Genomic DNA, 14,186 nt, shown 5'->3' with positions numbered 1-14,186 from the left:
GCCATTTTTATGCTTTTTGTGTGGTAAGGAATATCAGACTTGGTTCTGCTAATCTTCATTTTTTAAAGATTATCTTTCCAGGGATAATATCTTATAGAGGGATGAAGCATGCAGTTTGTATTGCTTAGTTTAAAAATTTTCTATTATTTGGAAATTGCTTTTTGTTCTGATTTCATATTTCATAAAATCTGTCCCTCACCTTTTGAAAAAAACTTTGTCAATACGGTATATTGTCTTGTGACTTCCATTTTTGTACAAATTGAATTTATTTTTCTCTTTCTTTATTGCTTTAAGCTGTATTCCACTAGAATCTTTTCTTAGGAAAAAAAGTATTATCTGAATGGCCTCCCTGCTGGTTAATAGTGCCATCTAGCCTGGGAAGGGAGACTTAACAAAATGCTTAAACCTTCCAAATAATCTTGCTTATTCGCTCCCTAATTGTGTTTAAAAGTTTAGGTACTTCGTGAACTTTTAGTGGTATTTGGGGTGAGGGAGTGGAGGGAGAAACATCCAGTGCATTTTTTTTTTCCTCTCCTTTCTCTACCTCCTCCCACCTAAGGATTAGAAACACTGATTTATCTACAGCAATTATCTTTTGCTCTCATATCCCCCTTTTAGATATCTCACTCCACTGTTTCACTTGAATTTTGTTTTTCACTAGTCCCTCAAGTATCTCATTTCCAGACTTCATAAAGGATTGGGCCAAAAACTTTCAGACAGTTGCTCTAGAAGAAACTACTTAAAGAAATTCAGTTCCCACATCCTCTGTAGTGTTTTTTCCTCTTCAGGTGAGCCAGGAAAACAGAAGATATTTGGAGCCACATTGGATCAGCATCTTGCTATAGATGTCTCAAGATTTGAAGTTCTAAACTTGCTTTACTGTTGGTCCCCCAGAGATTCAACAGGGGCCATGTAAGTGTATCACATCCAATATAAAAGATGCATACCTGCATGTGCCTTTAGGCTCTTGTCACCACTTAGGTTTTCTTTGGGCCATTCAGCTTTCTGTACCAAACTTCTGTTTTATTACTGCACTCAGTGATATTACCAAACTGCTGGTAGTTTTAGTATATTCATTACAACAAGAAGGCATTCTGGCCTTCTGAACTTTGCCCACCTTGATAAAAGCCTTTCCCTGATGGTATTCTTCTTCAGATACCGTCTGAAGTCTTGAACATCTTATCCTTTCACTTTTTGGTGATTTAAAAATGATTTGCTCCCAAAATATTTTTATTGATATTTTTGAAAATATCTAATTGGATAAGACAGTTTCCTTTAAAAAGATGAAAAGATAAAGAAGGTGGAATGTAATCTTTAATAATACTATTCCATGTTGAAATTTGAGTTGTCTTATTGAGAACAGAAAGTACTTGACAAATTTTATCCTCATCTTCTCTTTGCCAAATAATTCTCAATACAGTCTACAAACCCAAATGCTTAGGTGAAAGACTGATTGCTTAGCAAATTCTACTCATTTTATCAGTAATTTAATTTTCTCCATTTATGTCCAGTCACAGATTTTTAAAAACTGTAGTAATTATATCTACTGGGTATTTACCTGGCTATTGAGATATTGGTAACCTAGGTTTTTAAAGTTCAAGTGACCAGACTAGTTACTTCTTATTCTTTGGTTGTTGAAGAATACTTTTAAGTTTTCCTTCTTTTGTTATGTTTTATGAGATTCTTTTCAAGAGAGTATACTATTTCAGACAAGAACTAAGTCCCACCCACTCACACTCTCCCAGAAAACTTCTATCAATTTAGTCCAGATCTTTTGGGGGTTTAATCTTCTTTTCCGCTTGCATAGACAGGAATTATTAAAATTATTTAGCAGTTTACTTCTCCAAATCTTGGGCTGTTTTTCACTTTATCCTCATGTCACCGGACAATTTTTGCTGGATGCTTTTGATTATATTAAGACAATAGCTATCTTTCCCCCTTCTTTATTTTCAATGTAAGAATTGAGGTAATTATTGACTACTCTCTCACTTGTAGGATTTCAAAATGTAGGACAGTGCCTTGGGCAAATATAGGGAAATAGTAGAGAGATGATTTTTGTATTAATAGTTTAAAAATCATTGTGTGACATCCAAACTATTCAGTTTAGAATCAGGTTTTTTGTTGTTTTTTTAAAAATTTAATTAAAGTAAAGAGTTATATTTTAACATACATGTGACAGATGACTGCTAGTTGGCAAAAAGTACATAGACAAAATTGACTTCTGATTTTACTACTTTTTGCTTAAATTATTGGACTAGGTTGGTAATATAAATTATACAGTATACAATTGGAGAAATTGTTTTGATCATAGTGTAAATGAATTAGACAATGAGGCTTCTATATAAATAGTGTTTGTTTTTTTATTCTTTGGCATATCACATTCTTTTAATGAGATTTTCAAGCTAGTGGTATTATAATTCCTTTTAAAGTGTTGAATTTTGAGGACTAGAACTAAGATTATATATTGGGATCTTAATCTAGCCTTTTCTTTGAATAAGTTTGAAGTGATTAATTTGGAAGAGAAGTGATAAGAAAAATGAATAATTCTGTCTTGTGTAACAAACTTCTTATGCCCAGGTCATTATATGTCAGTTCTAATTTAAATTCTCTAAAATCCATAAATTATGATTTTCTGATGTACTGATTCCTTTGTAATACCTTAGCTTTAAAAGTATAAATTAGGATATATAAAAGAAAGTGCCTTAAACAGAATTCAGGAGTGATTTCTGCCTGTAATCAAAACTATAGTGTAGAGATGGAATTTGTAAAATGCGGCAATGATAGGGTAAATAACTAGCCATTTTTATAAATAGTGTTAGCATATTTAATGATTGCTTGTCTTTTCATTAGATTAGAAAACAAACGTGGCGTGAGATGGAGGGAATTCTTATCAATCTATCAAACTGTTAGCCCAAACAGTAAGGTCATTGATATGTTCTTTATCAGCCAGATTCATAAATCATATCCCAAGATCCTATTGAATCATGAAATTTTGCTCCTAAGGGTATCTTTCCTAGCTTACCTCTTTCTGTAAATGAATAACTCATATATCTGTTTCTGTTAGTTCTTTGATGCTGTCATCTTGATACTTTCTGGTCTCTTGATTGCTTTTTTCTGCCTTTTATATGCAAAGCAAAGAAACTTCATCTTTGAGCTATTATTTCTTTTAAATATTATGTTATAGGGTGCTAAGAGGCTTTAGGTGTTTTTGTTTTTTAAAATATATTTTTATTACAGAAATTGTGAACTTACAAAACAATCATGCACATATATGGAATTCCCATTGGAACACCCCTTCACCAGCACACCACACCGCTATGGAATATTTGTTATAGATTATGATATAATGTCATCAGACTGTTACCAGTAACCATGGCCCATAGCGTATACTTGGCATGTTTTTCCCATATGCCACCCCTCCCCCCATTATCAACATAGTACATCTTTGGCATTGATGCAAGAATGTTACAGTATTGCCATTAACTATAGGTCACACGAATTGTATTTTTCCCATTCTTCTCCACATTCCCACCACCCTGCAATAGTGAAGTACATCTATTCTAAAGGACATTCCTGCATTTGTACTATTAACCACAATTTTCATCCACCTCTGGATTCACTGTATTATTCAGTCCATAGATTATTTTCTAGCTTTCTTTCAATTTCCATGTACATCCCTAGACTACCCTTTTCAGCCACAATCCCATTTATAAACCAGCTGCTACTCACTATAATGTGTTACCATCAACTTTATCCATTTCCACACTTTTAGTCAAGTTAATTAAAACTTTTACATACATTAAGCATTAGTAGTCCTTTGTAACCCTCCTCTTATCTCCTAATAATCTATACTCTCAGTTTTAACTCCATGCATTTATTCTTCACATTTAGTTCATATTGGTGAGACCATGCAATATTTGTCCTATGTGTCTGACTTATTTCACTTAGCATAATGTCTTCAGACAAGATCCATGTTATCATATGTGTCCCAATTTCATTTCTTACAGCAGCATAGTATTCCATCATGTGTATATACCACATTTTGTTTATCCATTCTTCTGGTGATGGACACTTGGGTTTTGGCGGTTGTGAATAACACTGCTATGAATATCAGTGTGCAGGTGTCTGTGTCACAGTTTTCAGTTCTTCTAGATATATTCCTAGTACAGGAATTGCTGTATTATATGACAGTTCTGTTTTTAGCTTCATGAGAAACCACCGAAGTGTCTTCCACAGAGGCTGTACCATTTTACAGTCCCACCAGCAGTGAAAGAATGTTCCTATTTCTCCACATCCTTTCCAGCAATTATTGTTTTCTGTTTTTTAAATAATGGCCATTCTATGTGGTGTGAGATGATATCTCATTGTCATTTTGATTTGCATTTCCCTAATAGCTGGTGGGATTGAACTTTTTTTATGTGCTTTTTTGCCATTTGTATTTCCTATTTGGAGAAATATCTATTTAAGTCTTTTGCCCATTTTTAAATTGGATTGCTTGCTCTTTTATTGTTGAGTTGTATGATCTCTTATATAAACTGGAAATCAAACCCTTATTGGATATGTGCTTTACCAATATTTTCTTCCATTGAGTGGGCTGCCTTTTCACTTTCTTGATGAAGTCCTTTGAATCACAAACATGTTTAAATTTGAGGAGGTCCCATTTATCCATGTTTTCTTTCACTGCTTCTGCTTTCAAGTACGGTTTAAGAATTTACCAACTACCACCAGGTCTTGAAGATGTTTCCCTACATTTTCTTCTAGGAGCTTTATGGCTCTAGCTTTTTATATTTAGATCTTTGATCCATTTTGAGTTAATTTTTTTTATAAGGTGTGGGATAGGGAGGGGTCCTCTTTCTTTCTTTTGGATATGGATGTCCAGTCTTCCCAGCACCATTGATTGAATAGATTATTCTGCCCCAGCTGGGTGGATTTGACAGGCTTGCTAAAAATCACTTGACCATAGATGTGAGGGTCTGTTTCTGGACCATCAGTTTGTTTCCATTGTTTTATGTGTCTGTCTTTATGCCAGTACCATGCTGTTTTTTACCACTGTAGCTAGGTAAACTGATTTAAAGTGCAGAAGTGAGAGTCCTTCAACTTAGCTTTTCCTTCTTAAGATGTTTCTGGCTATTCAGGGACTCTTACCTTTCTAAACAAATTTGCTAATTGTTTTTTCCATTTGTTTAAAAAATGCTGGTGCAATTTTTAGGGGGATTGCATTGAATCTGTATATCAATTTGGTTACAGTTGACATCTTAATGATATTCATTCTTCCAATCCATGAGCATGAAATGTTCTTTGGATTCTTAGGTCTTTTAAAATTTCTCTTAGCAATGCATTGTAGTTTTACAAATACAAGTGCTTTACATCCTTGGTTCAGTTTATTCCTAAATATTTGATTATTTTAGTTGCTGTTGTAAATGGAATTTTTTTCCTGACTTCCTCCTCAGATTGTGCATTGCTAGTGTATAGAAACACCGCTGATTTTTGCTTATTGGTCTTGTATCCTGCCACTCTGCTGAAATTGTTTATTACCTCTAGCAGCTTTGTTGTAGAGTTTTTAGGCCTTTCTGTGTATAGGATCATTTCATTTGTGAACAGTGGAAAATTTACTTCTTTCTTTCTGATTTCTATGCCTTTTATTTCTTTTTCTTGCCTGATTGCTCTAGCTAGACCCTCTAGCACTATACTGAACAACAGTGGTGACAGTGGGCACCCTTGTCTTTTTCCTGATCTCAAGGGGAAAACTTTCAGTCTTTCACCCTTGAGTATGATGTCACCTGTTGGTTTTTCATTTATGGCCTTTATTATGTTGAGGAAGTTTCTTTTTTTTTTTTTTTTAATTCTTTTAGTAAAGAATCATTTTGGACTCCAAGGTTCTGCCACTCCATTTCCTTTCTTGTATAGTATTTTTGTCAAGAAAGGATGCTGTTTTTTGTCAAATGCCTGTTCTACATCAAAAACAGGATTATGTGATTTTTCTTCTTTGATTTTTAAAAATTTGTGTATTATGCTGATTAATTTTCTTTCGTTAAACCAACCTTGCATGCCTGGTATAAAACCCACTTGATCATGATGAATAATTCTTTTAATGTGTTGTTGGATTCGATTAGCAAGTATTTTGTTGAGGATTTCTGCATCCATAATCATTAGGGAAATGGGTGTGTAGTATTCTTTTTTTCATAATATCTTTATCTGGCTTTGGTATTAGAGTGATATTGGCTTCATAGACTTGGTGGCATTCCTTCTTGTTCAGTTTTTTGGAAAAGGTTGAGTAAGATTTGTGTTCAATCTTCTTTGAATACTTGTGAAATCATCTGGCCCTGGGCTTTTCATTTTGGGGAGTTGTTTGATGATTGTTTCAAACTCTTTACTTGTGATTGGTTTGTTGAGGTTTTCTATTTCTTCTACAGTCAGTGTAGGTTGTTCATACATTCTTAGGAATTTTTTTATTTCATCTACATTGTCTAGTTTTTTTGGCATACAGTTGTTCATAATATCCTCTTATGATCTCTTATTCCTGTGGGATTGGGATTAATGTCCCCATTTTCTTTTTTTTAAATTTCATTTATTTGCATCTTTTTCTGTCAGTCTAGCTAAGGGTTTGTCGATTTTGTTAATCTTCTCTTGTAGGCTCTTTTCCAAGCTTCTCTCTCCTATTTTTTCTTTTCGGGCTGTAGTACTCCCTTATAGTATTTCCTGCAAAGCTGGTCTCTTGGTTACAGACTCTCTGTTTTTGTTTATCTGAATATTCTAAACTTGCCCTAATTTTTGAAAGACAATCTTGTGAGATATAAGATTCTTGGCTGGCAGTTTTTTTCTTGCAGTATCTTAAATATATCATATCACTGCCTTCTTGCCTCCATGGTTTCTGATGAGAAATTGGTACTCAGTCTTATTGGGTAGCCCTTATATGTTATGCATCACTTTTCTTTTGCTGCTCTCAAAACTCTGTCTTTGTATTTGACATTCTGATTAGTATATGTCTCAAAGTTGGTCTGTTTGGATTTATTTGGATAGGAGTATATTGTGCTTTTTGGACACAGATATCTATGTCCTTCAGTAGGATTGGTAAATTTTCTAACATTATTTTTTCAAATATTCTTTCTGCCCCTTTTCCCTTCTTTTCTCCTTCTGGGACACTGATGACATGTATGTTTACATGTCTCTTGCTGTCATTTAGTTCCCTGAGACCCTGTTCAATTTTTTCCATTCTTCATCTGTTTTTCAGTATGATCGCTTTCTGAGGCCATGTCTTCAACCTTACCAGTCCTTTCTTCTGCCTCCTCAAATCTGCTATTAATATACTTCCAGTTTATTTCTAATTTCATTTATTCTACCTTTTATTCCCATAAGAGCTGCTATTTTTCTATACATGCTTTCAGATTCTTCTTTGTACTCACCCAGTATCTTCTTAATATCCTTAATCTCTTTAGCCATCTCATTGAATTTATTAAGGAGATTTGTTTTAACATCTGTGATTTGTTGTCTCTACTCCTGTATGTCACCTGAAGGCTTTATTTGTTCCTTTGACTGGGCCATATCTTTCTGTTTCTTGTTTTGGATTGTAATTTTTGTTTGTTTGTTTGGTGCCTTGGCCTCTGGCTTACTAGATGTATTTATTTTGGGTGCAGTTTCTCTCTTTAGTTTAGGGCTTTTTTGCCCTTTCTTCCTTGCTGATTGTATAGTAGGAGCTGAGGATATAGCTGGTACTTTAAGTTGTAGGTTGAAGCTGCCCACATTGCTCCAGGAACTGATGAAACTTCTCCCACCTTTCTCCTCTTCCAGAAGTAGGGACAGAGCTGCAGTCATGTGTAATAATCCCTGTTGTGCAGGCCCAGGCCATGTGTAGTTGCCCAGAGAGATTGAGAAAGGTTCATTTCCCTTCCTCTTCTGCTTGGGGCAGAAATGGAGCTACAGGTGTGGACAGCAATTTATGCTGTATGGGTCCAAAATGACCGCAGTTACCCAAGTAGACTAACATGGCACTGGCCCTCTCCTTCCCCTGCCAGGGTTGGGGATGGACCTTCCAGATGGCTCAGTATTCTAATCTGTGAATCGAATGCGCTTGCAGTTGCCCTGAGAGGCTGAGGGAGTACTGTTCCTTCTGCCCTTGAGCAGATGGCAGCAGAACCACAGGCACCCAACAGTTCAATTCATGTAGACTGAAAGTGCCTGCCATTGCCTGGAAAGGCTGAGGAAACATCAGCCCCTTCCTATTCTATTGGGGTGTGGAGGTAATCCACAGGTACCCAACAGTCCAGTCTGTGCAGGCTGCAAGTGCCTGCTGTTGTCTGGAAGGGCTGAAGAAACCCCAGCCCCCTCTTGTCCTATGGGGTGAAGGAGGGGGAGATGTCATTGAAGGCACTCAACAAACCAGTTCATATGGGCTGAAAGCACCTACAGTTGCCCAGAGAGGCCAAGGAAACACAACTTCCCTCCTATCCTATCATGGTGTGGGGATGGAACCCCAAGTGTCTGACTCTTCTGTGCCAGCCGAAAGTGCCTGCACCTATAGAGACTGGTGCAGGTACCCCCAGCTTCTTCCCTACCAGAGGTGGGGCTGGAGCCTAGGGTAGGTCTGCAGTACAATCTGAGTGGAAAGAAGCTGGTCCCTACTGTAACTATGATTTTCAGTCAACCTGCTTCCCTTCGTGCCAGGGTGGTATTAATGGCTGCTTACCAGCCTCTTGCCAACTTGGATAGGCTCAAACTTTACCTGTTATTAGGATTTTACCTTAGCCAGCCAAATTTACTAACCAGTAGCTGAAGTCAGTGGCCAACTGTCTCTTCCTCCCCCGTTTTTGGGAAATGGAGCTTCCAACTCCAGCCATAAATAGCTCCCATGGCAGCTTGCTTGCATCACCAGTGGAGGATGGGCATGGAGTGGTTTACTTACGCACCTTCACTGCAGGTGGACAGTCTCCTCCTTCCTTTCTTTCAAGGATGTTGCAGGATGCTCTTCTGGTCTCTTGGGACCTCCAAACAGGTGCTTTAGACAATTCTGGGTAATAACTAACTGACCTGTAGAAGGAGCTGACTCTTAGAGAGCCTTACTCAGCCTCCATCTTGCCCCTGGTCTGGCTTTAGGTGTTTTTAATGGTCTTTAAATATTAGTTAAATTTCTTACAGAATATTCACTTTTGGGGGAAAGAAAGTTTTTACAGCCAGTGAGGAAGTAGCTTTGAATCTTCTATTTGAGCCTAGAGTTTTTTGCTTTTTGTTTTGCTTTTTGTTGTTTTGCAATTCTTCTTTCAGAGGATATGAAAGTTTCTTTCACTCCCTTCCAGAAGTCAGTCTTTTTTTTAGAATGAATGTTTTAAAATATATTAGAAGGAACTTCCCAGATAATAGATAAAATTTTTAAATGTGTACTTTAATAACTTTGTATGTGAAAAAAATTGCAGGGAAGTGGACTTGGCCCAATGGATAGGGCGTCCGCCTACCACATGGGAGGTCCACGGTTCAAATCCCGGGCCCCCTTAACCTGTGTGGAGCTGGCCCATGTGCAGTGCTGATGCACGCAAGGAGGGCCCTGCCACACAGGGGTGTCCCCCGCGTAGGGAAGTCCCACATGCAAGGAGTGTGTCCCATAAGGAGAGCTGCCCAGCAAGAAAGAAAGTGCAGCCTGTCCAAGAATGGCACTGCACACACGGAGAGCTGACACAACAAGATGATGCAACAAAAAGAAACACAGATTCCCGGTGCCGCTGATAAGGATAGAAGCAGTCACAGAAGTACACACAGTGAATGGACACAGAGAGCAGACAACTGGGGGGAGGGGAGAGAAATAAATAAAAAAATAAATCTTAAAAAAAAAAAAGTAAAATAGTTCAGTATTCAGTTATTATAACCTAGAAAATTATTATTCAACCCAGGAATTGTAGTGACATTTTCTTCCTTCCAGAAGATCTCTGACAATTATTTCAAGGATAGTCTTATTATAATGTTTTCATGATTGAGAAATGAATAAGCTGGAAGCATTAGAGTCCCATAGAGGATATTACATTCCTTTTCTTTAGAGAGAAAAATTGGTTGCCTTGGTAGAGGAAGGAAGGGAAATCTTGAAGTTTCTATTTTGTTTGATTTTATAGATGATATGTTGTCTTATATTACTTAAAAACATTATTCTAGGTGATGTTGGGAAGATGGCATATAAAAAGCATCAAATAAATGATATAGACAACTTGAGATGGCTAGGAGGTTTGGGGAAGTCTGGGAAGGATGGGAGACATGTTGGACGTGGAAGACTGGAATTTAGAAAAGCAAATGGGAGGGAGAGGATGTTCTAATTAAGGAGAGTAGTGTTAATTGGGAAATTAATTGGGAAAGGACAAGTTGGTTGGAGATCAGAATTTTTGTGGGAAGAAGTCAGAGCTGAGGATGGTTTGTGTCATCAAAGGTTTCCTTAATGTCAGTCTTGAGAAGTTTTAGAAATGTTATTTGCTTTAGAAGAGAAAAATTTGGAGTAGACAAAAATAAAATGAAAAAGTTCTCATAATTTCTTTTTTTAATAATCACAATAGAATTTTCTTTTAACAATTTGTTTTGTATTTTCTCTCAATATTTTAGTGCATCTTTTGAAAACATGTTTATATACATTTTTTAAAATGTTTAATCTGACATAAATGTTTTTTATGCTTTATGTAAGTTTTATTCTATAATTTTAATTAACTGTATATTGTTTCATCAACTGGCCAAACGTGATTTACTTAACCATAATTCAAAGCCATTTTTAGTCATATTGTTGAAAATTTAGGTTATTTCCATTTTTTCATTATTATAGGTGGTACTGTATTGAGTATCCTTAGGTACATAAATTCCTTCCTATATTTTATACTGCTTCCTTCTCCTAGAGTCTCAGAAATATTAGTGTGTGAAAGTTTATGATTTTTGATCATATTACCAAATTGATTTCCAAAGGGTTGTACCAAATTAAAAGTTTGTCAACAACTTATATTCCAGTTTCAGCGTGCCTTCAATAGTATTATCAATACTTATATTTCTGGTGACTCAGTAGTCTTAAAAAATGATATTTCATTTTAAATTTGCACTTATTTGACTACTTTTGAAGTTGACTAGACCAAGGCATTTGTGTTTAATTTTGCAAATGAGAAATATTTAGAGGATTTTGAGCAAGGGAATAGTTTTTTTAATTTCTCCTTGTAACTGAACTTAACTCCTTGTGGCCTAACCCAAATTCCAACACCTGTGCTCCCCTGATCGTTCTCTCCTCTGCTCAGAAATCTCCTCAGTGGACTAAGTCCACTTTTATCTTCAAATCCTCTCTCTAAACCCACTTCTTATCAAAAGCATTTAAACATATGCAGATTTTCTCCATCTTAAAAAAATTATTCTCTTCACCCATATATCCTTTTAGCATTTGTTCTTTTTCATTTCCCTTTACAGTCAAACATCTTGGAGTTGTGTGTATTTACTAACTACTTTTCTTCCTACTCATTTTTTATTTCTCTGAAATAGAGCTTTTTACCCACTATGGCACTGAAACTGTTTTCATCAAGATTGCTGATGATTTCTTCATCATTGAATGGACAAATTTTAGTCCTTAAACTACTTGATCTGCTTTAGCATTAAGCACTTTGACACCTAAACACTCTCCTTCAGTCTGTGGCACTGTGCTTTCTTGGGTTTCCTCCTTCCTTGTTTTTCTCAGTTCCTTTCTTGGGTTCCTTTTTCTCTGTTATTAAAATGTTAGATTTCCCCCCCAGGGAGTACTGTATCTTCTTCTCTGAATGTTACCACTGCATTGGTGATTTCATTCATTCCCATAGCTTCTGTTACTGTCTGTATGTTAAAGATTCCCAAACCTATATTTTATCTTGGGCTTCAGTTGTTTGTATCTAACCATCTACTAAAATTCTTCACTTGGAAGTCTCTCCAGCATCTCAAATTCATCTTAACTCCATCATCTCCTTGTCAAAATGGTCCTTTCTTCTATGTGCTTTATTTCAGAGATTTAGTACTGTCCAACTGGCTACCTAAGCCAGAAACCTAAGCGTCAGTCTTGACTTTCCCTCTCTCTCACCCCAAACATCTAATCAGTCAACAAGACCTATTGGCTCTACTTCTTAAATGTTCACTTGCTCCATCCCTACACCAGGTAACTTTTATTTCCTCTCATCTCCCTGCTTCTTATCTTCTTCCCTTCAATGCATTCTTTTTTTTTAATTTAAGATTTACTTATTTATTTTATCCCCCCCCACCCGATGATGGGTTCCCTCATTTGTCAGCTCATTGTTTTGGTCTCTGTGTCTGCTTGTTTTCTTTAGGAGGCACTAGGACCCAAACCTGGGACCTTCTGTGTGATAGGCAGGTACCCAACTGGTTGAGCTACATCTCTTTCCCTCAATGCATTCTTCAAACTTCAGCCAGAAGCCATGTCTGACATCTAGATCTGATAGTGTTATTCTACTGAAAATCTTTTGATGCTTCCTGTTAGTTTTTAGGGTACAGTAAAACACCTTGACATGACTTACAAAGCCCTTCATGATTTGGCTTTTGCTTTCCTCTCCGCCCTTATTTTCTTCTCTTGTTTTACATTCAAATCATATGGAACACTTTTTCAGCTTTTTGAACGGGCTGTTCATTCCCTCCCCTGCCTTCCTTGAATACCCCAATCATTTATTCATGAGGTTCCCTTTCTCTCCTTTAATTGGCTGCTTCCTACTCATCCCTCAAGTCTGAATTTAGATGTTACTTCATCTGTTTGTCAAACCTCTGATTCTTCAAGTTGGGGCTTAGAGACCCTCCTTAGTGTTTCTTCTTTTCCCATTTCTGACCATAACTTTACTGTAGTTCTTCATTGCATTATCTCCATTAACTCCATTATGGTCAATGCTTAGTGTGTATTTATTGAAATAATGAAATAATTTGTTCATTCAAAAATTATTTATTGAGTCCTCGGTTTGTGCCAGGAACTGGTCTAAGTAATAGGGATACTGTAGTGAACAAAACAAAGCCCCTGCTGTCATGGAACTTAACTTCTAGTGCAATACAAGAAGAGACAGATGAATAAATGCATATATAATGTATCATGTTTGGTATGTGCAATAAAAAAAAACCCAGAGGAATGACAATATATGGTCTGTGAAGGCAAAGAAACATGGAGGAAAATATTCTAGATAGAGCTCTTATCTCACTATTATATGTATTATGAGGAATGACAAGGCTAGGAGACCATTGAGGAAGCTCTTATAGGAAGTTATGGTGTAAGTCATAAGCGCTTGTTTTATGCTGGTCATAAAACAATTGACAGAATTCATTGACTGATGACCTATGCCCGTGAGAAGAATCTCAGAATTTAGGTGACTGGGACAATGATGTCTTTGACAGGAATATGGAAATACTGAGGGGTAGCTCAATATTTTTTCCTAAATAATGAAGTATGAATCTGAATATTAGAAAAGTTATATTTTTAAAGCAATTGTGAGATATTTAGGTAGATTGGAGCCCAGAAGAGAAAACCAGTTTGGAGATGCCAGTCTTCGTGGAAGTAAGAGTTGCATATGAAAGGTTATATATGTGAATTTGAAAAAAACAAAATACAACTTATTGGATCTGTAGGTTGTTCATTGGTAACTTCTGATCATTATGTATTTTTCTAGTCCACTTAAAAATATGACAACTATCATGGGGGTGGGATCCATGAAATTTTTATCAAAGTAACAGGGATATAGATGAACCAAAAAAAAAAAGGACCATTTTAAAAGCTTGTTTTTAAAGTAATAGTGCCTACCCCAACTCTTATCTTTTAATACCTTCACTAGAAGCATTTATTCTTGATTCTAGCCATTTCTCTTTGTAATTACCTCCACATTTCTCAATGATATACTTACTTCTCCATTTCTTTGTTAGTGTTAGACATTTCTTGACTTCTCACAATGGGAGATGAGTACATAGTTCTTTCTCTGCTTTCATGCTCCCAACATAATTGTATCACAGTTTTGATTAAATAGGTTAAATAGTCAGAGTTTACATTATTATGACTGAAAATATCCAGAGGTGGGGCAAGTAATGCCATATCATCACCACTCCTTTCTTTCATAATTCTTTGTTGTTGTTGTTGCTTTAAATCATAATAATTTTGTTTGATTTTTTAAAATATATAATCTATAATCCATCTGGAATTTAGTTTTGTGTGTTATGTGAAGTGAATTTATTTTTTT

General features: G+C 36.1%; 1 protein-coding gene across 2 annotated transcripts in view; it reads left to right on the top strand.

Moving 5' to 3' along the window:
• The window catches only part of MBD2 (methyl-CpG binding domain protein 2), a 77,584-nt gene that overhangs the window by 39,522 nt on the left and 23,876 nt on the right, over positions 1-14,186 (top strand). The window lies entirely within an intron of this gene.

This window comes from Dasypus novemcinctus, chromosome 16, assembly GCF_030445035.2.
Source record: "Dasypus novemcinctus isolate mDasNov1 chromosome 16, mDasNov1.1.hap2, whole genome shotgun sequence".
Lineage (NCBI taxonomy): Eukaryota > Metazoa > Chordata > Mammalia > Cingulata > Dasypodidae > Dasypus > Dasypus novemcinctus.
This window is presented reverse-complemented; position numbering and strand designations above follow the sequence as displayed.